Source organism: Calonectris borealis, chromosome 16 (genome assembly GCF_964195595.1).
Source record: "Calonectris borealis chromosome 16, bCalBor7.hap1.2, whole genome shotgun sequence".
Taxonomy (NCBI): Eukaryota; Metazoa; Chordata; class Aves; order Procellariiformes; family Procellariidae; genus Calonectris; species Calonectris borealis.
The window spans coordinates 17,306,513-17,328,758 of record NC_134327.1 but is presented as its reverse complement, the minus strand read 5'-3'; the positions used below and the strand labels follow the sequence as shown (position 1 = coordinate 17,328,758).

The 22,246-nt window shown below is 53.6% G+C and overlaps 1 protein-coding gene across 1 annotated transcript in view; it reads right to left on the bottom strand.

The window, feature by feature from the left end:
* The window catches only part of TNRC6A (trinucleotide repeat containing adaptor 6A), a 97,029-nt gene that overhangs the window by 56,106 nt on the left and 18,677 nt on the right, over positions 1-22,246 (bottom strand). The window contains exon 2 of the mRNA XM_075165608.1: positions 22,150-22,223. The gene's annotated coding sequence lies outside the window, so the exon portion shown is untranslated. The remainder of the gene's footprint in view (positions 1-22,149; positions 22,224-22,246) is intronic.

The window sequence follows — 22,246 nt, the reverse complement described above, 5'->3', positions numbered from 1 at the left end:
GTCAAATGAGCAATTGTCTCTGGAAGTCCGCTGCAATATCAACCATCTTTCTGCCAGCATGAATGGAGTAAAGTATTTTTCAGCTGAAGAAGATCCTACATTATTAAAGATGAGCATTTACGACAATGCAGCATAGCCAGTAAGGGCATTTTTGTCCTCTTCTTAGAGGCTTAATAATACAGCTTTCATTGCTGTGAGCTAAACATGCACATGCATAAAGTGATTGTATTATTTTCCATGTACTTAGAAGGGCACTGACAATTTGCAATCGGTTTCTCAGCTTCTATTAATAACTTAGAAGTTAATTTTGGTCTTGTTTATTTGTCTTCATATGAAAAAGTTTGGATTGACATATAATAGTGTGTAACTGAAAGTCATTATTTCCTGACGTCTGATTCAGCTTCCTGTTATGTTTCATTCACAGCAGTCCTGTTGTATCTGTCTTTAAAGGGACTACACTTGACGTAGGAGGACTGCTGTTAAGTCTGTCCTCAGTTACGAAGGCTAATAAATTCATTATGTACTCCTGTTATGTCATTTTGTTAACTGTATTATGCCACTGTCAATAAAATTCATAGTCAAGGTCTGTAGCTTTCTTTATTATTTTAGATTGTTCTCTAATTTTATTTATGCACATGCTCCCAGCGACTAGACCGCTGCAGCGATTGCTTCCATTCTGTCTTGTAAATAGTACAGCTGCTTATACATTGTCAGCAAATCTGCTGCATTAACTAACCCCCTATTACTTATCCTGTCATCTCCTTCTCTCATCAACATCATGATCCTACCTCTTTCACCCTCACAGGTAACACTTTCTTTCAGCTAAGTTCTTACACATATGGCACTGGCTGGTGAACTACTGGATACACCGGAGAAATTCAGGCGCCCTCAAACAGGAGGAACATTTTATTCTCAAAAAAGCAGAAGGTTGAACTTCACCCATGCAGAAGACTGTGGGTCAAAGCAGCGGTACTTTGGGTGGAAGCAGCACTAGATAGCCTCTCCTTGTTTTAAAGCCTGCCAGAGCTGCAGAGCTGCACACCGATGGGCCTTCTGCTCCGAATTCAGATTTCACCAGTCGCCTTGTCACCTCGCAGAAGCTGTTGTGGAACGTGCATGGCAGTGTAGCACAGTACACACCTGAACTGTGCTGGCTGTCCCCACATCCTGACAAAAGCAAGGGAGGGTGGTGGTGAGCAGCTCTAGGAGGAGTTGTCCACCAAAGAACTGTTCTGAGGCCCATGCTCTAGCTACATCTTCTGAGCTCCTGTTGTGCCTTCTGATCTCCATGCTGCTCCTAAGAGCCAGGCAATCCCATTAGGTCACCTCCATATATGTCCAATGTTAATCACCCACTCTCGTCGTTAGCTTTAATACATGTTTTGTTGAGTGTAAGGTTATTTGGGAGCCAAGGTCTGAGTCACCTTCTTTCCTGCTTACTACATTTTTTTAGTTCATTCTTTGTTCTTTTACTCTTGGGTTCATTGGAGCTTGGACTCTGGACTTCTTTGCTAAAGTCCTAGTTTCTGATTCTGCCAGCAAAGGGACAAGAAAATAGCACCTCTGCACTTAAAAAGACATATGTAACAGTCTGGGTTGGGAGCAGGTTTCGGATGGAAGGTAGATAAATCCTTAACACCCATCTATCGAATGTCAGCGCTTCTCTTCCTCACGGGCTCACTGTCTCTAGGAAGCCACCACCTTCCCAAGTGGGAAGGAGTGCTCCGGGTACCGTACGCAGGGAGGAATCTGGGTAATGCCACCAGTGGCCCTTCCTCCACACCCTGTCACTGCTGTCCTTAGAAAGGCAAAGTGTTCACATGCATCTCGGCACATTGATAAGCATCACCTAATGTCCACCCAGCCTAACGCCCCGTGCACATTTTGCTGTGGTAGATTACTCGGTCGGGAGATGTTTGCCAGCTGGGCCTGCTGGAGACTTCCATCATCCCCCCTCCCTTGCCCTGGCGAGATGGGAGGTGTTTGGAAGCTGTGGCTGTGGCTCCTGGTCTCTCCCAGGTCTGGTGGCAGAAGCCGGGCTCTGGATGGTGCTGCAGCCGCCATCCTGGCCTGCCTGCCCCTCTTCCCGCTGGCAGAGCCGGGGGACGAGCGGAGGAGCTGTGGTGTGGAGGGATCACAGGGAAAAGCCCCACTGCTTGCAACGAGCCGGGGCTTGACTCTGCTGCTGGAAGGGGTGGAAGCGAAGGCTCCCTGTGCAGGGGAGACCCTTCCCGCACCCACCGGCATGTCTCCCAGCGCAGGTGCAGGCTCCGCTGCTTCCCCGGTCTGACCGCTCCGGTCTAAGCAAAAGAACGGAGGTTTGGGATTTGGGAAGCGTTGTATTTTGTGCGGTTAGCATGGCGGTTAGACTGTCAGCCACTTTTCTGTTGTGCATTTGAATGGCTCCACAGCACTATGGTCATACATGAAATTAAAAATAATGGAAACAACTATTCAAGGGCAAACAACCTGACCTGCATTCAGGCAGCTGCCAAAGATGGATCTTTGCTGTTACATTTTCACCACTCGGTAAACATGCCCTTCTGGGCAGTGATCCCCAAATATCTTTTCCCAGCAACAGAAGCCACCATCTGCACCCTGCCAGCCTGGCACGCACGCGGGTCCTCCCGACCTTAGATCCCCATTAACTTTTTAATTAGGATTTTCATATAATTGGAGCGAGAGAATAAACTGCAGGAGACAGAGAAATGTACTGACTAAAAATAGTTAAAAACGAGCTGGAGCCATTTCAATGTTTCCCATCCCCTCCACCCTTCCCCTTTATCTGCAGTTTGCTGTCAAGGCTTCACGCAAAATCAAGGCTTCAGCATGGAGTTGGAAAGCTGACATGTTAGAAAATACTGTCTGCTTAATGTGTGGGGAAAATAAAGCAAGGGGCTGCTTTTATGAGGCGACATGAGAAGTGCAGGCCTGGGAACGTGGAGAACTTGCCATCAATAACCCTTTGCTGCTTGTTACATTCAGCATCATTATACAGAATGAAGACGCTGTCACGAGCAAACAGATTGTTTTCAAAATTGCACTTGACTTAATCTAAATGAGCTGATCTGACAGACAAGGGAAAACAGTCTTCTCATTAACACAGAGGCTCTGTGTGTTACTCTGCTAGGAAGCTCCTTTCCTTGTTCAGTGTAGAGGCTTTATTTACAGGATGCATTTTTAGAGCTATTTAAAAATAGCTCAGCCGATGGTAAGAGGTGGCGATGTAAAGGTACCGAACAGGCAGCGCTTACTCATAAAAACAATGCCCGCCCAGGAGTCGCTCAGTTAAGTCAGCTGGACTATTTATTTTAGCGAGGAACATTTGACTCTCTGTAGGATCTGTAATTAGGAGGAAAAAACGCAAATGACAAAGTTGGAAGTTGCTAAGAGAAAGTGTTCGGCTTGCCTTCCAAGCAGACCTGGAAAACAGCTAGCAAAACCTTATGCTAAGGCTCATGATTAAACAGTCGGTGCCTGTTTCGCAGGCTGCAGCAGCAAACAGTCATTGGATCTGTGCTCAGGAGAAGGAAATTCACTGCCTTGCCTCCAGGCTCCCAGCGCCTTTCCAGCATTATCACAGTTACACAGAGTGATCAGAGCAGGGGAGAGCAGGCACTTGGGGTTATTAAATGAGAATTTAATCCCACCCTTTAAATCAGCAAAATATTATAAAAGATAAAGAGTTTCCCTGTGTTTTAAAGCTACTCCAACTCGCTTTCCCTGATCTGTGTTTGGGAAGGCTGCCAACTGCGAAATGGAATCGCTGAGCCTGGATTTCACTCTGCATCCAGCCAATTACGCCGTCCTCACATCCCCGGTCTCTTAAGTGGTGCAATGCAATAGACGTTTCCAATCTTTATTTATTTACCAGGGCTGCATTGCACTTTAAAAGAAAATCGCACCGATGGCTGATTGCATCTTTCCCTTTTTGCCAGTTCCTGCGCTCCGCACTGCTCAGGCATTAACGAATACGGCCCGGTCCAAACTGCTCATGGAGGCTGGTAGGAGAGGTCCCCCGACTCCGAAGGTTCCCCTCGGACGCTGCCGCAGCGGCGGGGTCCGCACCGTGCCCCCAGGGCATCACCTGCCGCTGCGGCCGGCTCAGCCGATTTTGCCCTTGCGGAGCCTGCCGGGTCACTGTGTGCTGGCGTCTCTTTCACGGGCGGGTTCTTTCTAGCTTGTTTCTAGGTTTTTGCTAAATAAAAAGACAATTTCAGGAAGTAGTGGGGCACTGTTTGGAGAGCCCGCAGAGCTACAAGCCTCTGTCCTTCTTCACCACCAGCAAGAAGATGTGGACGACACAGTGCTTCTCCCCGCTTCTTCTCGCCCTCCAGTCCCAGTGATTTGCCATGGACTCCTGCAAACTCTGACGTTCACGGAGGAAACGGCTTCCCCCACCTTCAACCCACCGGCTACACCCACGGCAGAGCTCAGGCTCTTCCGCCAGGATTAATCCCGGATGGTGAATTGGCGAGAGAGATGTGAGCCAGTTCTCCAGAGAAACCACCGGAGCCATGGGAGAGGGACGGGAGCGACTGGAGTACCGGAGCGGTCACCAACACGGAAAGACCCTCGAGGGCCGATGCGGGAGGCTGCGCTGCCCTGGGGCAAGGCCCGTGCACATCCTGTTGTTTGTGTATATTTATTCTGTCCTCCGTCACGCTTAGCAGGAGTAAGCCTCTTTGTAATCAATGCTTATTGATTGTCTAACTCCACAACTGCCCTTTCTCAACGCAGTACCAGATTAACAGAAGATTTCACCTATTTCTTTTGCACTTCTCTCTGACAATAGCACAAATGATTTCTACTCTGCCACAGACTGTTTCTTTTTGTGCCAGCAATATTCTCTGGCTTAGGCTTCAGAAAGCGATTCATCTGCTGAATTTCCTAATTACAGAGAATAAAATGGGGCCAGGACACACTTTATTGAGCAGCACCATAGACAACAGCATGAGCTCTGGCACTTGTTACCTCCTGGGACTGTCTCCAGGTGGGGAAGTGTCCTCATGCAAAGTCACGTCGGTGCTGCCGGGGAGGCACTTCCAGCAGTCGTCGTGCCTGGGCCATGGCTGGCATCTGCCATGATCTTTCTGTGCGACTCTGAACTCCTGTGCTCCCGTTTCTCCCAGCTGTACGTGGGCCTAGTCAACAACAATTCATAAACACACGATGCACCTTAATTTGTGAATGTTTGCAAAGGTCACAGTGTGTACTGAAAAGCAAAAAATCCTAAAATGTGACTTAAATGAAGTTTTACTATATAGCTTATTTCCTCTGCTATATCATTAAAATAACTTTCTCTAGTCAGCTTTCCAAGCAGGAGACATGCAAACAAGTTTAAGCTTTAGGAAAAGTGACTTTAACCTGCAGGTCTATGCAAAATCTAGGCTCTGGTCCTACTGACCTGGGTTTGCTTCTCTCCAGCTGTACAAATCCAGGGGCTTTTCCCACCTCTTGGTGGCAGTGGCTGAGGTGTGAGGCTTAAATGCAGCACTTGATTTTGGCCATCAAATGAAAGGCAAGATTTTGCATTGTGCTTCTGAACGCCAGCCAGCTCACTCCTTACCTAGTCAGAGACTGAGACAATCCTTTAAGGACAGCATGTTAGCCTAAAGAAGCTGCTTTAATTTATCCTAATTATTAATCAGTCCAGCAATGATCTGAGATTGTGCATCTTCCACAGCAGGTAGGATCAGCTGTGAAGCTTTGGGGTGTGAGAGGCGGCACTGTACAACAGGCTGCAATAAATAAATGCAATCACTTGCAGTATCTGGAATGATAAACAAATGCACGCAGAAGTACCACCGTACAGTTATTTATAGGTAAGAACTGGCTCACTGCTGGCTCTGTAAAATGGCTCCCTGTTCCAGACTTACGTATGCGTAACAGTGGCTCTGCTGAAGTGTAGTTGCTTTGCTATGCTTTTCTTTCACTTAAAAACATTTACAAGTATGTATCTGGGAATCTGGGGAAAAAAATCCCATATTTTAATTACCTGTTCCAATTGGCTTTTGCAGGTTTGTCCCCGCTGCCCGCAGCCCTGTTTGCGGTGTGCCGCCTGCCACGGCGTGGGCAGGGCTCCCCTCCGGCAGCCACCGCACAGCCACCGCCGCCGTGGCAGGACCCTGGAGATGGGCGGCATCGCTCCGGCACGGAGCCGCGGGCCTCAGTCCCAGCCCAGCACACGTCTCCAGATCAGCAAGGGAAGGAAAGCCGAGATACCCAGACGCCGTGCCCCAGACTTTGGTACCTGGAGGCTGGCAGACCAGAGACGTGACGTGTGGCTGGCTGGCTGCTTTTTTAAAACGGGTGATAACCACCAACTGGCCAGCATAGACCTTTGTTGGCATAACACTGGTTTATTAAGAATTACGATTTTTCTCAGGCTTCCCCTTAAAGACGACCTTCAAACCCTTGGAGTTGTCTCGGCCATCATTAGGAAATGGGCCACACCTGCACGTGTTACCTGGGGGCTCAGCACTGCCTCCGCCTCCCTGTGACCTCTCCTTTTCAGATCCACTGCCCTGTCAGAGCGGTCCAGCCAGCAGCAGCAGCACGACATCTCTGTCAGAGGCAGGCTCTTCTCCTTTTGCTTGTAAGAAGACGGGCAGTCCTGGGCGAGACTTCGGCTGGAGCTTTGCACGTGTGCTCCGGGAAGCTCCGCACAGCCTCTTGGCGGTCGCTCGGGGGCAGTTTGGGCTCGGAAGGGCTGAGCTGGCCCTGCAGTGCCTCTCTGCCCTGATCCTGCAGGGAGACTGACCTGCTCCCAGCATACTCCACGTGCCTGAGAGGGGAGTCACGGGGCCGGCCGGAGAGGACGAGCACCCGCGTTCCCTTCCATTATTCATACGCAGAGCTGGATAGTGTGCAACTTCCGAAGCTGGGACATAGGAAACGCATCTCGGCTGACACCATGACTCCAGTGAAATGTGTCATGGGAACTGTAGTGCTAGGGTGGTTTATGTCTCACCATAATGATGCAGTAAATTACTTAGAAGACTGTCTGAGGTTTAGTAAGATGAAAGGTCTTTCCTGCGAGACCTTTGAGGCCAATGGCTTCATGCCCACTTCCAGCTGCAACACCGCGGAGCAGCAGCCAGGCTGTGGGTGATGTGGCCCAAGGCTGAAGAAGTCCCTGTCCCACCTGCTCCCCGTAGCAGCAGGGCAGAGGACTCAGCATGATGGCATGAGCTTTGGACAGGCAGAGCTAGATGCTCCCCTGCAGTTGGTCTGGTATTTTGATTTGTAGTCAAAAAATCAAGCCCAAACGCTCAGTGTTTCTGAACAGTGTACTTTGTAGATCGGGCATATGCAAATCTCCCCGCTTCCTCCTGGGCAGGAGAGATGTTTTGCTCCAGGCATCCAATGCATTAAAAGCTGCATCATGCTGCTGATTTTGTGCACGTCAGCTGAGGACACAAGTTGTCTGGAGATTAGTTTTCAAAGAACACTAATTTTAAAGTCTTGATTATTTAAATTGCTCCTAAACACACCTGAAAATATAGTTATTTGGTATGTCCACATATCACTGCAGGACAGCAGAGATTCACAGTATAAAACAGACTCCAGAGTTATTCTGATAATAGAGGAGAGACTTGAGGTCTGCTGCTCTAGACTGACACTGACATCTCTACCTTCCCTGTTACCAGATGTGCTGTGCATGAATCTAATTAATTCCAAATCTCTGTTGACTTGACAGATATTGCAGACTATATCCCAAGTATTTAATTCATTTTTGTCTATTTTCATTTACATCTTTTAGAAAAGGCTTATTTTTTTCACTTGGCCTTTTTTTAAATAAGCTGCTCTTGTTTTTCCCTGGCAGCCCACCCGCAGTGCTCCAGCCACCGTGCCCATCACTGGCCCGGTGCTTCTGGACACTCCTCCGGGTCCTCCCAGGGCTGGAAACCTTCCTCCTCCTCCTCCTGCTGCCAGATAAACTCCCCGCAGCCGCCGTCACGGGAGTGGCTGCCCAGCTCCTACTGCCTTCCAAGGACACCTTTATCAGAGGACAGGCTGCTGCTGGAGACATTTTATTTCTGGACAAGGCTAAGATACGCGGCTTCTGCTGCTGCCCTTAACAAAGGCTTCACTGTTCTCCAGCCATCCTCTCCTTTTTCTTCACTTCACGCTCTCGGAGCGTACAGGGAGGCCCTGGGAGCGCCAGGACCTCAGCAATGACACACCATTGCCCTCTGTTGTGGCCCCCTTTTGTGTCCCCTCCCGGCTGCCTCCCCGCACCCTGGGGAAGGACCTCCAAGGAACAGGTCGACCAGAGCCAAGGACCACAGTGCCTGGAAACAAGGCCTCCACTAAACCTCCATCAATACACCTACATATGCACGTGCCTACTTTTGCATATATCTTTGCACACTTAGGCAGATGTGTAATATCATCACATTTTGTAAGCCTTGAACTCCCCTAGAAACAAGGATGGATACTGCAATTAACGGATCACACCCTCCAGCAAGTTGGCTTCAACCCTGCCTCCCTCGGCGGGAGCAGGCAGCCACAGGAGGGAAGAAGCCGTGAGCTGGTGGCAGGATCCTGGCTTTGGGCTCCTCTTTCACTCCGAGAAGCTTTTTCCCCTGCCCAGGGACTGGGATCTCAGCTACTGGGCTCAGCAGTTCAGCAAATCCAGCTGTACCTGAACTCGTGGACAGGATTGCTCTGAAAATGACACGTCTGACTGCGAGAGGAAATTTCAGATATGCCTAGGTAGTGGGAGAGAGAAAGAAAATGTCTCCCCCCTGCTTGCTCCTGCCCGTCAGACAGACTGCAGCTGGTGCAGACCCGTTTTCGCAGCTCTTAGCAGGGCGATCTGCTGTCTGCGGGGCTTTTCCCCGAGCGCAGGTAACAGCCAGCTCCGCCGAGCAACTGCGCGGTGGCTGGGGGGGAGAAGAAAAGCAAAGAAACCAAGTGTTCTCGCCCGGATTAAATCACATATATTTCTGACCAGCTATTTCACCAATAAAACAAAGGCTGCTTTGAAATGGATGCCTGGCCTGGCCGGCTGCCAGCGCCGAGCAGGAGACAAAGGCTGGGAATACAAATGCGGCGCTGGAAGTGGCGAGCCAAGGATGCCTCTGCGGCAGGGAGAGCGCGTTGCCATGGAGACACGGCAGCCAAACCGGGGGAAGACAGGACCCGCACTGGGATGGACTGGGAGCCACCGGAGCCACGGGAGCCAAGAGGCAGGGGCACTGGTCCCTCCAGCGCCCACTGGACCCCCAGAGAGGGGGCTGCACCCGGGAGGCAGGACCAGGTGCTGGCTCTTCGTCACCCGGAGCCCGGGACCTGGGCTGTCCTGGTGGGCGAGGGGGGTTCTCGGAAAGCGCACGTGCTTTAAACGGAAAGGTGGAAACTTGGGGGTTCTCGTACGGCTGCTGAGCACCGGGCTGGCCCCGTGAGGTGCCCCATCACGGTCCTCGTCCGTGCTCCCTGGACCAAGGGGCCGGCGGGAGAACAGGGCGGCTTGTCTATGAATAGGTCAGTCATAAAAGATCGACAGCAGCTCTCACCTGGGCAGAACAAAGCAGAGTCTCAGCTGGGAGGAAAAGCGCTTTCTCCAAACTCTGTGCAGCTCTCCGGGTGTAAAGCAGAGAAGCGAGGCTGCGACGTGCCCCCAGGATTGCTGCAGCGGTGGCTCTCCGAAGGCGAGAGCCTTAGGATGGGGCAGAGTGAGGGCAGGTCAGGCAGGAGAGGGGCCGTCCTCCAGGGAACCCGATCTCTAAGTGTCAGACTGTGGGTGGAAAAACTGCGGAAAACAGAAGGTGAGCCCTGAACACCCTGAGGATTGTGATGAACTCTGAGTTTTATACATTCAGGTCATTAGAAAGGCAGGGTTTAGCCTCTCTTGTAGCCGTGGGTTAGGTGGTTATTAGCTTTCGCCCACTGCCCACAGCTGTATAAACACACCCTTTGACCGGGTACTGGGAAGAAGTAAAAAGGGCAGCATCCTTACCGACGGATCGAGGGAGAGCTTCCCAAGGGTAAAGGTTCAAGTAGCAGGAAGCGTTTAAAGGTGAGATGGAAATCCTACGGAGGACTTCCTAGAGTGGAGAGGGAGCTTTTCCAAAAACTTCATGGAGCCCACCACGGCCCCTGGGGCAGGTCTGACTTAGGTGGGAGGGAGGTCGATGCTACCAGCGCAGGGCTGGGACAGGCACTGCCTGCAAGGTGCCTGGACTGGTGGGGGTGGCTGTGGAGGCCCGCAAGTAAGTCTCAATGGCAAAATCACAGTCTCTCTCAAACACGGCAGAATTTGTCAGTGCATTGTCAGTGCCGTCTTCATCTAATGAGGAGAGCTTTATGCTGCCTAAGCAAATTAGAGCCAGTCTATGGCAGATAGATACCTGTGCGCCTGCAGCTTCCACAGCTACTGAGGGTATCTGCTAGTCGAGGAGAGGACAAGCAGAATGAATGGCATCCTTCAGGCTGACGGTGAAAATGAGGGGGGAGTCCAAGGAGGAATTCTCTTCCCTCCTCATTTCATCAGTGCAGAAGCTCTCTGTGGGGGGGAGGAATTGCTTTAATCAGTTAATGCAGCAGGCACAAACCCCGCTGGACTTGCCTGGGCGGTGATACAGACTGAGCAACCCATTCAGCACATCCAGCCCCTGCAGAGCTCTCAGATTATCTGCAAAAAGATGTAACAGTCGCTATGCAGAATTATTTCAACAAATTTTGGCTCATAAATGGTTTGTGGTGATGAACACGATTTGTGGGTCTGATATCAGTGCAGGGTGATTTATCATTTAAAGCAGAGGAACTGCTCCTCTGTCCTGTCTGAGTAGCCTGCAAGTCCGCGCGAACGGCGCCTGTGTCCTGCCGGGACGTGGGCTGAGGCACCGGCCGGGGGGGAGCACGCTCCCCTGCCCTCACCTCTGCCTGCCCAGGGCCCGCATCAGGCGGGGGCTAAAGCCAGCGAAGACCAACGTGATGCGGGGGAAGCCGGGGCCACCCGGAGGTCTCTGCTCCACGGCAGCACCCGCCACCAAAGCGCCTGTGACAGCAGCGTCCCGGGCAGTGGGGAGAGCTCCTGTGCATCACCCGCCAAGCCCCCGGGACCAGACCCCCCCCTCCGCCGTGGGGGACGGGGTGGACCCTTCACCACTGATAACTCGGGAGTGAATGGGAAAATAAATGTGCTTTTCATAAATCCCGAAGCCTTCGCCAGCTCCACGGAGCAGGGAAGGGAGCAGGAAACAAAACCTCATTTTTTAAGCAATGGGAGGCACTCAGGTGCTGCCGTGATGAGGGCTGTATAAATAGCTAGAAAGACAGATTAGACAGAACAGAGCACACTGTCAGCACACGACAAATAATAAATGAAGGATAAGAATCCCCGGGGAGGCACTTTTCTAATAAATGACATTTTGATCTATAGCTTTAACAACTCGTCCCAAGCCATCATGTACTGAATTAGGAAAAGGAAACCCGTAACCTGCCCTGTCAGTCCTGAAGAGGGTCAGAGAGGCATAAATACCGCTGCGTGGAAGGTAATGAAGACATTTACTGCGCTCGCAGAGTGCCCATTCCACCAGAATTCCTTGTCAGCTTTACTGCTGATAAAAATAACCAGCTGGTTTTCTATTTTCAATATTGAACTGCTAATGCTCCTGCAGCCTGGCCCTGTGGCCGCCGCGGGCAGAGGAGCCCAGCTCCCTCTTGTTCCTGCCCCTGCGGTCTCTGCAGCACGCGGTGGAACAAGAGCAAAAGCAGCCGGAGTGTCTTCACAGTTTAAGTGTAATTAACTCCTTCTGGCAGGCTGAAATCTCCAGGCAGGTATTTTTCCATTTAAGTTAAGTCCACGCTATCTCTGCAACCCTGCTGAAAGTCACCGTCGTTTCCAGGGGGTTGCGATAAACCAGGATGTGACTGCAATGGCGCTGAAGGCCGAAGAGCCCCGTCCCCACGAAATCAATTAGCAGACACCTTCTCCCAGCCCTCGCAATAGCAGCCTGTGATCAGCCGTCTCTGGGACTCATTTGTTCTCGTGTAGCAATCAAAACTTAATTTATCTTATTTCAATTAAAGCTAAAATATTCAGTAGCCTTCAATTTCTCTCATTGCTTTGCAGGGGGAAAAAAAAAAGCCAGGAGAATAAAGTGGCAGGATGGAAAGAAAGGCCTTTGAAATAAACATGTGCCGGTTCTGTTGGCTTTTATTTAATATGTAGCCCTTTTCTTAAAAGAAATAATTATGTTTCAAAACCTCCTTTCCCTGTTCAGAGAGCTGCCTCTTTCCACATTAATGCTATTTGCATGCGCCATCTCCTCCTACCCTTCAATAATTTAAACCTTCATTTTTTATTCACTCAGTTGTCAGATTCATTTACATATCATATATCTATATTTAACACTGAGTTCGCTCGCTTTTTTTTTTTTAAACAGGAAATAGATTTCCCTTCTAATTTAACATCATCTCTGGGAACGGCTGGCTGTGAGGAGAACGTTATTTACATTTGTGTCAGTTAGCAGAGATGCTAAACTCTCCTTTGATGGCGGCAGAAACGTTGGCCGGGGCTCGGCAGCCTCCCGAGGCCAAGCCCGTGCCGCCGCCTTCCCCGCGGGAGCTGGGCGAGAAGCGCGTCCCCCCTCCGTGCGCGGGAGAGAAAGCGGCCGCGGCCGCGGCACCTGCCGCGGGCCGGGGCGGGGGAGCGCCTCCGCAGGGGCTTGCTCCAGCTTCCGCTCGGGTGTTCGCTGCCTTTATTAATAGCTCGATGCAATTAACGCGATTGCTGTTAACACTTCTTATTAATTGTCGCTTTTGTTGCATGCGTGCTTGCAGGCGGGCGGAGGGAGGCGTGCCGGGAGCCCGCCCTGCAACGCCGGCTGGAGCAGGAGCGTCCGCTCCCCCTGAGCCGTCCAAGCCTCGCACGGGGGCTGACCCGGCCGCGGCCGCGGCCCCGGGGGGCTCTGGCAGGGCTCGCTGAGGGAAGGCCGAGAGGGCCCCGCCTGACCTGCGAGGGAGTTCAGCCGCCCCGCACGGGCCGCGCTCCGGCAGGCACAGCGGCGACGAGGGGGTGGCGTGCAGCCAGCGGGGCTGCTGGAAGCCCGGCTTGCCGCGGGGGTGGTGCTCGAGGCGGACGAGTCTGGCAGCAAAGGCCCTGCGTGGGGCAAGCCTCGGGAAGGCAGCCGTGTGTCCGCGGGGAATTCTGCATCTGCACAGCTCGGGGGTGGCCGCCTTGCAATGGAGGGTGTCCTTCAGCCGTAAATTCGCTCAGAAAACCGAGGGAAATCACCAAGTAAGGGTTCAGCTGACGTTACAGAGAGCGCCTGGCACCCCCCGTGCGAGCAGTCGTGCCGGAGCCGGGACCAGCCGTGTCTGATGTTTCAGAGCGGGCTCTGCCCACCAGCCGCCCGCCACGACCCCGGGGAACGAGGGGAGGCAACGGGGGGGACACAAACCAGGATCCTGCAGAAAGCCAGGGAGCAAGCCCAAATGGCAGCGCCCTGCAGTGGGTGCCATGCCGAGACCACGGTCCCGTAAGCGCAGTATCATGGGAGCAAAGGGTTATGTTCCACATGGATAGGCTTAAGGCTAAGAAAATAAACAGTATTAAAGGCAATTTGAAAGAGAAGACACGAATGAGAAAGGGGTAAATCAAAGAGTCGGTCACTGAGAAGAGACTCAGATCCCCCTCCCTCACCTTCCACATTACTAGAAAAAACAGTGAACTGGTATCAGCCAAATGAGCCCTCTGGACCCAATTTTCCAAGTTAATGAACTCCCCTCGCAGCTCTTCCCCGTAACGGAGACTCCCAGCACCCACCCATTGCCACAGCCTCTAATGAGCGAAGCCACCATCATCTATCTCAGCGTCTGCAGAGGAGAAGCCCTCCGCCCGGCGCTCAGGGTTTACGTGCCACCCTCGGCAGGCGCAGGGCGGGTGTGCGGGGCAGAGACGCGCTCGCCCTGTCCCATGGCGGGCAGCGCTGGCAGGGCAGGCGGGCACGGAGCCCGCAGCCTCGGGTCGGCACGCAGGGACCCGCAGCGTCTGCAGACGAGAGCCGGCTCGGCGCCTCGCTCACCCGGGGACCGCGTTTCGGCGTGCTGCCGGGGCAGCTCTGCGGAGGATGCCACAGGGCCCTGGGACCGGCTGCCATTTTAAAAGCGGGGACGGTTCAGTGGCGGCTGCCGTGCGGGTGGGCGCTGGCGGCTCGCCTGGCAAGCCCGGTGCGTTCCTGCCTCTCCCGGGCTTTCAGCATCAACCTTAGCTGAATCGGTGTGTTTGCCTGGTTCAAAATAACCTCTTGTTTCAGGAGGAAATTGCTTTTCTTGCCCCCAGGAACCTCTTTGCAGTCTTCGTCGGGAGATTTCAAATGGACTTTAGTGTATTATTAAAATTCTCCCTCGTAATTGCCCTTTGCAAGGCTGCGGAGAGGGAGGAGCGGGAGGTGCAGGACGGGGCTCCAACACCCGCATCGCTCTCCTACTATTATGCTTAAATTAACAGGGATTTTTTTGTAAATTGAAGACTAATTTTCTCTTGGGAATAGATCATTAAATTACAGAATACTAATGAAAATTTACAGCATCTGGAGAGGGGGCGGGGGGAGGAGCAGAGGGAGCATTTTGTTGGTTTTTTTCCTTTTTTTCCTGGCCCGGCTGGCCATGGCCCCAGCCAGAGGAGGGGAGCTGCCGCGTCCGGGTCCAGGAGCACAGGAGCCGGGAGAGGAGGTGGACACGTCCACGGGCGCTTGGAGGACGGGACCAGCAACCCCCAAGCCCACGGAAACGCAGGGGGACGCGCGGCGAAGCCGGAGCTGCCGTTCTGCAGACCCTGAGAAAGGCGGTGGTGGGGTATGAGACCCCTCCATCCTCTTGCGCCAGCGGTCGGGGCTTGGCTGCCTGCCGCCATCCTTCCCTGCGGGAACTTTGCTCCCCAGCCACTGCTGCAGGTAGCGCAGGGCTGCAGGCAGCGTGCAGGCAGCGTGCAGGCAGCGCGAGGCTGCCTGTGCCGGGGGCTCCTTCGCCCCCGCACCGTGCCCATCACCCCTCCCAGGCCTGCCCTGCGGCGGCAGCAATGACCATCGCCCTGGCAACGGCGCTGGCTGGAGATGCAATGCATCACGGATTTATTAAAGAACAGTGGTTGCACTTGACGGCCCTATTTTTCCAGTCGAACTCAATTTCTTTGGAGCAATGAGGCTCAATAGATCTGGGAGTGTGGAAGCGAGGAGCTGCCTTTTGGGGAGGGGACACTTGGGAGCATTATGTCTGGGGGGCTCGGAGTGAGGAAATGCAGATTTCTTTATTGCTTTGATCATACATAATTTAAATATTCAAACTACTCTGGAATTCATTGAATTATACATGAATTGCACAGGCAGCATTTTTGTAACTCCTGAAAGGCATTAATTTTTTTTTCTCTCCCTTCAAAACCTTGTCTAGCCTTAAAAAATTTTTTTAAATTTTTAAAAATCTGAATCAGTCGCATCCCAGATCACCTTGAGAATGGCTCCTGTGCCAGCCAGTAATTCCACTGAATTAATGAGGGATTTGGTGGTCACGGTTTGCTGTTGGCTGTAATTTAATGTATCTTAGTTCAGGGTCAGTCTAGCATGGTGAGAAAGCTCCTCCGAGCCTGACCTCCCCGGCTGGGTGCTCCAGCACCGGCCAGGGCAGCAGCTGCTGCGGATCCCCCTCAGCGGCAGGGCTGCACCCCCGAGCGTGCCCTGGCTCTCTGACCCCCCGCCTTGGGTTTGTTTTGGGACACAAAGCTCGTGGAGCACTGGTCATGCAAGAGGCTGAGCACCAGGGCTGGGTATCCAAAGTGGTGCTGAGCCCCTGCCCTGGCTGGCGGGGCCGCAGAGCAGACCCCAAACCACGGGAGGTTCTCTCCCAGCCAGCGGCCCCGAAAGCAAAACCCCTCCCGGTCTGGGAGCCAGAGCCAGAGCCAGAGCTGGGCAAACTAATCCCAGGGCTGGGTGTGGATTAACGTCTGCCCGTACCAACAGGAAAAACGTGGCTGTCTAAAAGTAATCGAGGCCAGAAGCATTTAAGAGGGACTCACAGGGCCGCTGTGGCTCTGGTTGGTTCTTCACGCTGCACCGAGAGCCATTAACGGATCCAAAATTACGCTGCTGCGCTCACTGCCGTGCCTAGCCAGTGCCTGCCCGGCGCTCACTGCTGCCGCCCTGCCAGCCGCTGCCTCCCCCCGCAGCTGCAGCAGCAGCTTTTGTGGGGCAGGAGGGTGAAAGCGCAGCCCCCCGGTCACAAGCTCGGGGAAAGGAGAGACTCCGGGACAATGGAGCGACTGAGCCTCCCTCGCTCCTCCCTGCACACACCGGCCCTCTTCCCTGGTCCCATTTTCCAGGGCACTGTAAACCAGGAGCGTGGGACGAGCTGCGTGCATCTGGCCCTCAAACGGCAGCTTGTATCTGTTAGCTAGCCAAGCGTCCAGATGTTTCGGGGCGGGAAGGAACACCACCAGATGTTGCTCTGCAGATTGCTGTGAACATGCTGCACGGCTGACAACACAGGCACGGCAGAGCCATGAGTGCCGCTGACAGGCAGCCCGTTGCCTTCAACAGGCAGGGAGGGATGCGGGGCTGGGAGAGCTCCGGGGTCCCACCTGCAGCTGGGTCCCAGCCTGCTGCTTCTCCTGAGCCCAGAGCTGGATCCACTCACGTGGAGACAGCAGTGATGTTCTGAAAACCATCCAGGGTCTGGCGAGAACCAGGACTACAGAGCTGACGCACAAATGCTGGACCAGACATCACTTTTCCTTTGCACCTTGTTTTGCTTTCACGGGACCCGCCTGGTGCATCGCGTCGCTGTGCAGCTGCTTCCCGGGAGAGTCTCATGGGGAGCGGCTACAGGTCCTGTTCAGCTGGGGCTGAACTGGGACGCGTGTTCCCTGGCCAGGAAAACACAAGGTATATGGCACAACCAGCCAAAACCTGCCCTGCCTCTACCAGGGTTTAAGACCCATTGATTAAAGACTGAATGAGAAACACTTTCCCTCCCAGGCTGGACTGTGAGCACGCCCTGTGGTTTCCATCAGACCCAGTAACGAACCTCCCAGGCAGGGCTGAAGCCAGGCAGCGCTCTGTGGCACGCAGGATCCTCGTTTCCAGGGAGAGCGTTTTCCAGCCCCAGAAAGCTCTCTGGGGAGCAAGTGAGAGCCTGGAAGAGAAGCAGGGATACGCACAGCCCTGTTTGCAGTCTTTCCCTAGCTAGCTCACTCTTCATTATCCTTCTCTACCCTTTTAATTTCTCTCTAAACTCAACCAGCTATTGCTATTCAAACTGAAATAATTAATTGGAACAAAATTGCCACTGTAGGAGAAAAGAATGATTAAACCCATCCAGCGGACAATGGGGCAATCATAGCCTAAGCATCTAATTACAGGGTTAGAGAGTGTGGATGCGGGGATAATAACAGTGTCTTTTGTAAACTGTGGCTGGATGAGCTGGGAGGAGGGTCTGTGCTTGACTTCACTCCAGGTTTAGTGCATGATTCCTGGAGTAAAGACACAAATGCAAGAATAAAGGATCATTAGGGAGTGAATACCCACAAAGGTCTGCTGGAGAAACAAGAGCAGCGGGAAGCACAAACACCCACCGCGCAGTCCACGTCTGCTGTATGTCTGCTGTACGCATGGGAGTTGCTCAAGGTGTGAGCCATTGCAGGATGCCGGGGGAGATCCGTCACGGAGACCCTCGTATTTGTAGGAGCACAAATAATGGTGCGTTTAACTGAGTAAATTATCAAAGCATGTTGTACACGTGTGTGCATACAGGTATCTGTGTACAGAGGGTCACTCATTAAGAGATACCACCAGGAATCACACTGTCAGGGGTTCCAGAAGGAGCACAGCAGCCCAGCGAGCCCACGATCGTCACCAGGGCTTGTGCCGAAAGGCGCGCTCTCTCCAAAACGTGGCAGCATCCCCCACAATTGCACAGTTGCAGAGGACTGACCCTACAGATGCTCTGCCAGAGCCGTCCGCAGGAGATGGGGGTTTGCTCTCCCTGGTAACACAGCCCAAGCACTTCTGGATGCATCCCTACGATCACATCGGGTGACAGCGAGAAGCATCGCCAGCGAGGCCTTCCCAGGCAGGTTTGCCTTTCCTCCTTTACGGCTTTTGTAAGCATTTGCATCCTGCCTGGTTTGGATCCACCAGTGAAGCCTCATATTCCTACTGACACCGCATCCGCTGTTCAGGAAGCGTGGTGTAGGTGAGCCCCTAACAGCAAGGCGCGGCTCAGCCCGAGGTGGGCACAGCGAGATCGCAGGAGCTGGAGATGCTCTAACAGGTAAAGATGGCGAGAAACAAACAAGTGCTCCGGGATATTCTCTGCTGTCTCTGCAGAAAAGGGTGCTTGTTAGCCTGGGAGACCTCCCTGCAGAGGAGCCGGACAAGTACTGGGGCTGGCAACAGGAGGAAGCGTTACAGTGGGACTACTGCAGATTTATGGACAAGGAACAGAGCCGCAAAAGAAGGGAATGCAAGTACCTGCAATATTGCATGGGTGATGGGATGCACACCTGAGTCCTGGCCTGTGGGGACACCCGAGCCCTGCACTCTTCCCGACATCCCCATGTTTTACAGCTCTGCGCTGAACCCAGAGCATCAGCTGCGGAGCAGAGGTCACCTCCTCCCACACCTTGGGAGGGGCGATGGAGAGTTCATCAAGCCACCTTGCCCAAAATAAATGCCACCAACCCAAGCACAAATACAGGCTGGGTGGAGAATGGCTTGAGAGCGGAGGAGGAGGACTTGGGGGTGTTGGTTGATGAGAAGCTCATCATGACCCAGCAGTGTGCGCTCGCAGCCCAGAAAACCAACCCTATCTTGGGCTGCATCACCAGCAGCGTGGCCCGCAGGTCGAGGGATTCTGCCCCTCTGCTCTGCTCTGGTCAGACCCCCCTGCAGTACTGCGTCCAGCTCTGGGCTCCCCAGCACAGGAAAGACATGGACCTGTTGGAGCAGGTCCAGAGGAGGCCACGGAAATGACCAGGGGGGTGGAGCACCTCCCCTATGAAGACAGGCTGAGAGAGTTGGGGTTGTTCAGCCTCGAGAAGAGAAGGCTCTGGGGACACCTTATAGCAATCTTCCAGTACCTGGAGGGGACCTACAAGAAAGCTGGAGAGGGACTTTTCACAAGGGCATGTAGTGATAGGACAAGGGGTAATAGCTTTTAACTGAAAGAGGGTAGATTTACATTAGCTATAAGGAAGAAATTCTTCACTGTGAGGGTGGTGAGGCACTGGAACAGGTTGCCCAGAGAAGTTGTGGATGCCCCATCCCTGGAAGGGGATCATCATCAAGGCCAGGTTGGACAGGGCTTTGAGCAACCTGGTCTAGTGGAAGGTGTCCCTGCCCATGGCAGGGGGATTGGACCAGATGATCGTTAAGGTCCCTTCCAACCCAAACCATTCTATGATTCTATGATCTTGAGATGGTCGAAGTGGTAGGAAAGCCACAGAGAAATCCTTTGTTTGGAGTTGCCCCTGCCAGGCTCCCATGGGAGCTGAGTGACCAGCGTGGGCCCCCCTCCCCGCACCCCTTCCTGCCCTCCCAACTCACATTAAAACACATTTAGCAGCCAATCAGGGACCTGTGACTTCCCTTAATAAAGACATTTTTCATCTCCCCAATCTCAATGAGAGCGAGTTTAAAGTGGTGTGAAATTGCAAACGGTCACGGTGTGCTAGTGGCGGAGGCTTCCCCAGGTATCCCGGCAAATGGAGCTCCAGCTGCCCAAAGCATATAAATCTTGAGCAACTCCGAGTCACTTTGAGTAATAGTTCATTTTCTGATTTAATTTTGACTGTGACCAGAGCTTCTAAAAGGCATTTTCAGTGACGGGCTTGTCCCAGGGGGAGGGGGGTCAGTCCCAAGAACTAAATGTAGAATAAAGGAGGCTCCTCCCTGGCTTATGGCTGAATCCCCGGGCAGGACCATGTGGGTCCATCTCGGCAAGGTTTCACTTCATGCTGAGCTCCCCGGTGCCTTCCAGGCGGAGCTGGGGAGGAGGATGGGGAGAACACCTTCACCACGACCCGAGCACCGTGCTCTGACACAGGGCAGGGCGCACACGTCCGTCCAAACTCGGCACAGGTCCCCAGGCCAGGGAAGGGCTCCCAGTTGCATTATTTCCCTCCTGGTGCGTCCTGGGGTCAGGGAAGATGCGTAGGACCCAGAAACACAACACAAGCTACTTCAGAGACCTGATGAGAAACACAAATGCTGCTTTTCTCCGTGGATGACGCTGTGCCCGTATTTGGGAAAGGCTCTTGTGGCTGCGGACGGTGCCCTTCGGGGTGTCCTCTGCACCCACAGCCGCTTCCACGTGGGCTGGCACAGCCCTGCTCCCCACACACGGGGCAGGGCTGTCACCTCGGGGCTCAGTCCCGCTTGCAGGGGCCACCCCGGCCAGAAGGAAGAGGGAAGCCACGGGGCCACGCTGCTGATGGAGCCCCCGGAGCAGCGCAGCCCCACGCAGCCGCGGGCACCGAGAGCCCAGGGCTGCAGCACCGCCAGCGCCTGTGCCTGCCCTTGGCTGCTGCAGAGCGGGGATTCGCACTCCCCGTAGCTCAGGACAAACAAATAAATATGCAGCAGGACCTGAAGAGAGACCTCGTTGGTAATGAGCCCGCTACTGTGTCCCACCCTCATCGTGCCTAATTTATGGCTGACTCTGCTCCATTTCCCCGTCGCACCGGCGGGCTGTCACCTTGCCACCGGGGCAGCTGCCGGTAGCTGCGGCACGGTGCCACCGTGCTTCTCCCGGGCTTCCCACGCCCCCTGCCCCGGTACAGGGGGATGAGTGCGGTGGCCGCAGCGCAGGATCGGCGCAGGCAGCTTTTGGCAGCGCCAGGCAATCCCACCATCCCGCGCCTGCTGCGACTTTTCTGCCATTTCATTACAGCCACACTTAGGTACTTTTCTGCATGCCAGCGCACAAGATAGCAAATCTTTCCTAGCGTGCAAAAAGTGTGTGCACCATCCCAGAGCTGCTGGCAGGGTCTCTTCCCATCTCCCACGCGGGATCAGTGATCCCAGCTAATGCAGTTTTGCCGGTACAACAGCCCCTGCACCGGGGGCTTTGCTGGCCATGCCAAGGCGGAGGCACTGCGTGGCCGTGCTGGGCTGGGAAGCGCAGGGAGCCCGAGCCTAACGGCACCGTCTGAACGACGGCTGCAGGGAGCCGCAGAGACAGCGCTTCTGGAGATCCATAACAGCGATCTGGCAGGGATTGCACATGTCAGGCTGGGTGCCAGTTGCAACCATTGGCATAATTAAATCAAGGTCCTGCACAGCCAAACAGCCGCAGCTGACCCATTGTGTGTCTGTGCCGCTCTCCGCCTTTGTATGAAACCATGCAGCAAAACATCCCCTTGCTGCCGCTTCGGCCGTGAGCCAGCCCGCGACGGGGCTGTGCCGCCCTCCCGCAGTCGGCCGGTGACACAGCGACCGGGGGCTCTGCCTCCCCCGGGGTCCACCAAAGCACTGCAAAAGCTTTGGGTTTCACCCCAAGGTGCAAGAAGAGCGCTCTGGAAATGTCAGAAACTATAACGGGCTCTGGTACCTGCTTCCCTCTGCAGGCAGGGAGGCAAGGGGACCACCTGGAGCAGCTTCTGCCCGCCTTAATTACACTGGGTTTGATCCTGCACCCTGCCAGCTCGCTGTCCTCAGTCCCCCAAGGCGCACAAGTCACCCCCTTCCAGTGAGACAGTAAAACCACGCAGAAATGGGGTCCCCCTGCCTGCTGGCTGCCAACTGCCCTGATCCCCAGGCTGGGTACTTGCAGGACCACCGGTCAATGGAGCTGCAATTCAGCCCTTGCCCCTGCAAGAAGGGCTCCCAGGTGCTCTCAGAGGGGTTAGTGAGGCTCCAGAGGAGCCAGGACTGCCCTCCCCCGGTTCCTGCCGTTCCCACTGAAGGAATAACTTGATGGGAAAATTGCAACTCGAGATCTTGAAGCATCACTGGGAGGACAGGACAATACCCCATCACCGGTGTGATTGTTTGTGTGACGGACAGGGCTAAATTACATGAAAAAGCAAAGAAACAAACCCTTGCAATCAAACTTGTGACAAGAAGGAAAAAAAATGGCCAGAGTAAAATCAATGTACATGCAATCAAGCAGCAACCATTTGGGAAGAAAAAGCAGCTGCCTTACTGTTCAAAGTCTTCTTGCACCAGAGGGTGGAAGGCCTCTTCTTGGCACTTAAAGGACGATGACTCTTCTTTGACCTTTATGGAAACAAAAGACAGAA